This window comes from Telopea speciosissima, chromosome 4, assembly GCF_018873765.1.
Source record: "Telopea speciosissima isolate NSW1024214 ecotype Mountain lineage chromosome 4, Tspe_v1, whole genome shotgun sequence".
In the NCBI taxonomy this organism is placed as follows: Eukaryota; Viridiplantae; Streptophyta; class Magnoliopsida; order Proteales; family Proteaceae; genus Telopea; species Telopea speciosissima.
In genome coordinates this window covers 55801398-55807986 of record NC_057919.1, presented here as the reverse complement: position 1 = coordinate 55807986, position 6589 = coordinate 55801398, and the positions used below count along the sequence as shown (strand labels likewise).

The 6589-nt window shown below is 44.3% G+C and overlaps 1 long non-coding RNA gene across 1 annotated transcript; it reads right to left on the bottom strand.

Annotated features, from left to right (window-relative positions):
• Positions 1 to 4532: 4532 nt before the first annotated feature.
• LOC122659892 lies at positions 4533 to 5276 on the bottom strand. Its single transcript, XR_006332574.1, has 2 exons — positions 5027 to 5276; positions 4533 to 4899 (listed from the first exon to the last, which is right to left on the bottom strand). It is a non-coding gene; the product is annotated as an uncharacterized LOC122659892 (long non-coding RNA).
• Positions 5277 to 6589: the final 1313 nt, after the last annotated feature.

The following is a 6589-nucleotide window of genomic DNA, read 5'->3' as shown; positions in this document are numbered from 1 at the left end:
TATAGTAGCGTATGGCGGTGTGGAGAGTCCCGGTGTCTGGTGGCATCGAGGATCCTTGGTGGATAGATACCCGCGTGTGGTGATAACGTCCTTGGTGGCTTGAATCCGTCTGGGTGACGTGACCTCTAAGCGGCGGTCTAGAGTCCTGGTGGTGACATGAGTCTTAACGATACGATCGGGTTGTAGAGGGGTAGCCCCCACCTCACGTGCCCACGATGCTGTGCCTGGGTGCAGGCCGCGCGCCTGGGTGAGGCCGTGCCACGATGTGTGGGCTGCGCCTAGGTGAGGCCGCGCCCGAGTGGTGGCCGCTCCGGGTGAGGCCGCGCTGGGTGTTGGCCGCGCCGGTCTTCGGGACCCCTTCGTTCCCCTTGGCTATGGAGCGGTAAATCGCCTGTGACACATGGCGGTCGTTGATTGGCCCGGTGAGTATTGGATGTATCAATGCCTCAACGAGACTATGGTGGCTCACTCATTCATCTTCTATGGTGGCCCTTAAGCTCCCAAAATGGGGTAGCTGAGTTCCCAATGGAAGATGTAGATTAATACGGGAAAGCTCCATTGGAGTAATGCTGGAAGAGTATAAAAGTTGCTCCGGAGAAATTTTCCAAGGAGGTTTTTTTTTTTTTTTTTTTGGATGAATAAAAAATTCATTACCAAAAGGAAAGAAAAGAGAGGGTAGGGAGGACAAACAAACAATCATGATCCAATTACTAGGCCCTGCCAAGAAAAGGGAGAATGCTAGGGCCTGCAAAAGAGAAGGGGAAAGGCCCCAACCAACCACAACATCAATGAGCGAAGGGGGGAGGGGAATCGCCAACCGGAGCGAAGCACAACAAAGCATACTATCTAGGGTCCAAAATCCCGCGACAAAGGACATGATATCTGATATCACTACTCAAAGGCAAAATCTTCCCACAGCTAGGCAAGGAGTAGGCAATGTAGGGCCGAATTTTGGGATGCGGAGGGATGCTGGAGTCGCGCCAGTAGAAAACAAGAAGGGAGGGGGCCGGGGAGGAGGCTGGGAGGGATCAGAGAGAGGGGCGTTGGGCAAGGGCGCAGGGGGAGATGACCCAAGGGGAGGGTTAAGGCCCAAATTTTGATGGGCCGAGGAGGTAGGGCGAGAGGTAGCTGGCCCAATAAGGCCACCAGGGTCATGCGTCGGGTTCGACCCAAGGGGAGGGATAAGACCCAAAAGGTTGTGGGCCAAGAAAGAGGGCTGAGAGGATCAGGCCCAATAAGGCTTATATCGGGGGAGGGGAAGACAGTTAAAGGGGAAGGGACAAGCATGGGGCCCAACGAAGCTGAAGGGGGCAAAAGGAAGGGAGAGAGGATCGAGGAATGAAAGGGGGTTTGAATCCTGAGCTTGAAGAGTCGAGACCAGACACAGAGAGAGGGAAAGAGGAGGAAGTAGTCGAAGTCTGCAAGGGATCGTGACTAGAGGAACGCCTCGGGAGAAGGGATTGGAGCGCAATCGAAGATGAGAGAGGCATCAAAGCCGGGTAAGGACTGGTTGCAACCAGAGGCTCGAGAAATACCAAGAACTGGAGGATCGATGGGAGTGATGATGGCAGGATCGACAGAGAACGCAGGGTCAGAACTGTCATCAACAGAATCCAAGAGAAGAAAACAGTTGTGACTGATGGTCCCAGGAGGACTGACCAACGGACCAGAGAGAGTAGCTGGCCCATGCCCTCGAGGAGAAAATGAAGCAGAGGCCCGCCGGTGGTTTTTCTCGCTCAGCCAGCTATGGCAGCAACCACAAAGGGGGGATGTGTGAAAGGGAGAGAAGCGGTGGTGCAAGTAGGAGGAAGGGGTAGAGGGAAGTGATGGCGGCTTGAAAGCCAGGCACAGGATTACCAGCACAAGGGATGTGTTACAGAGGAGGGGAGGAGGGAAAGGAATCAGAAGTCTGGGCCGGAGGAAGGGTGGGGAAAGAAGAGATAACAGGACATTTTCCAGAGGGGTGGCTGAAAACTTTACAGGTGGTGCAGTGGGGCAGAAGCCAGTCGAACCAGAGAGCCTGACTGAAAGAGAATCATTTGTCGGCCTCAACCAGAATAGAGGAACGAAGAGGGGAATCGGCGGATGCTTCAACACAAATCGTGGCGAAGGCCAGTCGATCTTGTAACTTTGTCCTCCCATCAGAGAAGAGATGTTTGCCCAGAACTGATCCCACAATGCTCAGTCCATCCTCACACCAAAAATGCAGCGGAAGACTAGGCAAAGAGACCCAAAGTGGGATGGAGCAAATATCAAGGCGATTGAGTTGGAGAAAACGGTTTCATTGTCGCAGAAGAATTGGTTTCCGCCCAACAATCCAAGGGCTGCATTCAAGTGCACAAAGTTTATCTCCAACATTTGAAAACTTGAAGATGAAGATATCGTTGTCCAAAAGGTAAACTTCTAAACCTCCGTGCGGTTTCCATTGTTTATAAAGAGAGGATTGGACAAAGGGGAAAGGAGGGCGGCTTCTTAAGAAGTGCCCAACAAGGCAGTTTTCCCACTTCTTTTCTTCATTCACAAGGAGATCAGAATCATACCGTTCTACTTTAGAGGAGCCGGAGGTGGAAGGAGGCACGAAGTGCAGGGGGAAACCCTCTTCCAGGGAAGATTTGGGTTGGCTAAAGAGGAAGACCAGGCAAAGCTTCCCAGAAGAGAAGGGCCCAAAGAAGGTTCAGCGAGAGAGTTAGCAGAGCAGTTGGGAGGGGGAGAAGGGTCATCGGGTGGTGACGGCACCACCCCAGGACGATCGGACATCGTGAGGGAGGTAGCGGAGCATCAGGAGCTTGAAAATTACTCTCAGATATAAATAAACACCCAAGGAGGTATTTTACATTTGCCTTCTGAGGAAATAAGATAAGTTGATTAATTTTTGTAAAGGTAAGGCTCAGCAGTCAGCACTAAGCACTGACAATGGTTAAGCCAATGGGGTTCCAAAATTGTTGCAAGGGCTGTCAGCTCTCTAGAATTTTCTAGGTCTGCAGGTTTCAGTTTTGAGGTCCTTACTTTGGAACATAGTTGTCATGGCATCTAGGTGAACCAAAGCGTTGGAGGGGGCCTGGACACAAGGCGACATCAACAAGGCACCCAAAGCGCCCACCTAGGTGACGAAGGTGACACTAGTTGTCAAGGTGCCTGGATGCCAAGGCGGTCACCAAAACGACGCCTTGACAACTATGCTTTGGAAAGATATTTCAGAAAGTTGTGTGTAGTTTGGAGATATACCCTCTATTATAGGCTATAGCACAGCCATTGATTGTTTTTTCAGTGTGTCTGGGCTTTTAGCAGGATACATGATGCTTGGGTGATTAAATTTGCTTCTGTTTTATATATTCAGGGAGAAACTAAATTTAACTTAATGGGTCAGTTTCAGGTCAGGAATCTCCACCACCAGTTAGCAAACAAAACAAATTAAGAACAGCAGAAATACAGCATGCCAGCATCGTACTGATTCATTTTTTGGGAACGGTACTAAAGAAACACCTTTAAAATAGAGAACCATTCACCAAACTACAAGCAAAATATTCCATTCTCCTGTTTACTGTCATAAATTAAAAACATGGTGTATACATAAAGCACAAACTGATACCCAGCAGTTCCGTTCAAAGATATTAGTCTAATAGTCCAATTACCAATGTACTAGAAGTCTAAAACCCAATTATCTTATACAAAAGCTACTGAAATATGGTACTCAAACTCATTTCAACTCTCCCCCCACCCCCCACCCAAAAACCAAAAAACAAAAGACAAATATAACTACAAATTTAACTAAAATCATCCATCAATCCAAAGTAGTACTGCAATTGACTAGTCAAATCAAACACACAGGAACACAAAATATTAAACCCACAAGCTCGCCAGCTGCCTCAAAATTTAGAAAAAAAAAATTTCTTTGAAGTTTGGCTCAACCACTGACCTAGAAAGGAGGGGAGTTGCTATTCAACCCAGCTAATCCAATCAATCCCATACAACTGTTTTTACCCATTTCAATGCTACATGAGTCATGAAGAATGTAGACCACGCATGAAGAATGAATTGAAAAAACAGTACATGGATCAAACTTCAAAGAAAATAAATTGGAAATTGTTTAGAGGACCCCAAGGTCCAGCGGGTTGAATAGTGGCACTTGGATTTTGATTTTGCTTCTTTCTTGTAACGCATCTGGAAGAGCAGTAAGCCAATATCCAAATATTGTGGTAGTACAATAAGGGTTATGATTGGAGTCTTTTAGAATTTGGGTAGCTGAACTGGTGGTCCTCCTAGCACTGCTTTAATACTGTAGTCTTTTAGGAAAGACAACCATCTCCCCCGATTCAACTCAGCCTCTTATCCCAACTAGATGGGCTACACTGATCCCAAATCCTGCTTTGCCATTGAACTCTATTTCATGCCATATTTGTTGCTAATCCAGAGCCAAAGAAGGGAAAAGAAATAAAAGCAGAATACACAAGTTAAAAAGCTGAACAAGTATCTCTTTGAAGCTTTACACAGCTTCCTTCAGAAGATGTGTTATTAAACTCGCAACAGATGCAAACATGGAAGATATGTTATTATTTATTAAACTTGCCAATTGCAATTTTATACGGAACACCTACCAGAAGGCCTGAGCATCCGGTGAAATCATACATTATAGTCTAGAATGCAACACAAGAAGGAAAGTAGAGTGAAATCATTTGTAGAAATAAGGAAGCATTATGGCTACTACCATTGAGGGGCTATATGGAATTCCAAGAAGCTATCTAGTCTCTAACAAGACATCAGATTAATACAATTGAGTTAGTCTCTCACCTCTAAGCAGTCAATCACAGCAAGCTGGTGTTCCTCAGCGATCTCTGGGTTTATCTTTATAAGTCTACTAAGGGCATCAATGCCCATATACTTTAGATTATGACTATCACTCTGCTAAAGGTAGAAAAATAAAATGTAATAATCTTGGGTTATTAACTTGAAAGACAACTAACATAAACATACAAAATAATGATCTTTGATGCTTCAGAAAACCAAGTGCAAATGGTAGGAAGCGAACCTTCAGAAATCGAGAAGTTACTTCTGCAGCAGATTCTAGCAATTTGGGGCTACAGTGTATGGAGGAAACACAACATATGCACTCATATAGAACAGCATTCCCGATGTTGCTTGATGAATCACACTTCCTAAATATGTCCCCCAGAACAGTATACATGTGTTCACTTGCTTGTTTGTCACCATTACCGAGCAATGCCAAAATTTTCAACAATCTGATCTGGAAAATACAGAGTAGCCAATGAATGAAAAACTATGTACAGTTACTTCATTAATGCTTGAAGCATTTTATCAGTGCAGCACCTTGTCATGTCCCATAGAGGAAAGGAATCAATGTAACAGAGAGCTGCAGCAATAGACATTTTAGGATCTGGGTGGTTCAGTAGGGAAAGAATCTGCATCCCAAACTCTGAAACAGGTGACTTTCTTGAATGGTAGTGTAGAATGGAAGAACTAGTAGGAATAAAGCTTCCACTCAGTGATTGATTCAGATTATATCCATTTCCTATGTTAGGATTTATAGTTAACATGTAAGGGTATTGGGAATACTTATGTTATGTGTATGGAATAAGAATTAGAGTTTTATATGGGGGTAGTCTGGTAATTTCAGATTTGTAAGGTAAGTATTTATAAGGGAGAAAGGCAGTGAACTGACCAATCTTCCCTCTCTTTCACAATCTTCTTCTTAATCCTTTTCTTCTTCTTCTTCTTCTTCTCTTCTATAATATGTACACTGTTGCAACTCTCCATCTTGAGTTTTGTTCTATTCTATAGAAAAGAACTAAAATTGGTATCAGAGCATTCTATCCAATTCAGACAGTGTTGAGAGTCCGTTAGCTTCCAAAATCCTACACTTCCGGTACGGATCTCAGTCAAGGAGGTAGGAATCCAGCTGCTCAGAGCATGTGGGGAACAAAACTCTACCAAAAAAAGGGAAGGGTAGAATGACGGTCTATGGGACCCCATTTGAACCAGAGCTGCTCCTAGGTATGAATGTATGATGCAGTTAGGCATAGGTTTAATTAAATATTATAAAGTAAGTTTCTGTTCTTTTATCTTTATCTTGTTAGAGAGTAATTAGCAAGTTAGAGTTCCAAAATTGTTTCAGTTTAGATTAGATAGAGTCAGAGTCAAATTATGTTTTCTTTTTGCTTAATTCTATAAAAGAGCATGTACCCCACGATTGGGATGTAAATTTTTTAATAAAGAATTTATTTTGGGATGAAAGCAATGGTTGCCGTGAGCTGTGCATACCTCTCTCTTGTCTTCGCTTCTTTTTCTCTCCTTCGGTTGAATCAATCCGGTTCTTCTACCAAGTTTGATTTTTATTCTATTTCTTATATTTCTTCCACTTCTTTAGTTTCAGTTTTCTTTAAAATACGTTGTTCTCTGTTTCTGGGCAGTACTTGTAGTCCCAACTGTCGAGTTCGATCTTCACCGTAACTAAACAGTTTGGCATGAGATTTTGGTCGAGGGTAGGGTTTCATACGCGATTCAAACCTCAGGATATCATACCGGACAGACCCTTCTGTTGTAAGTTACAGAGTTGAAAACTATTGTTGACAAA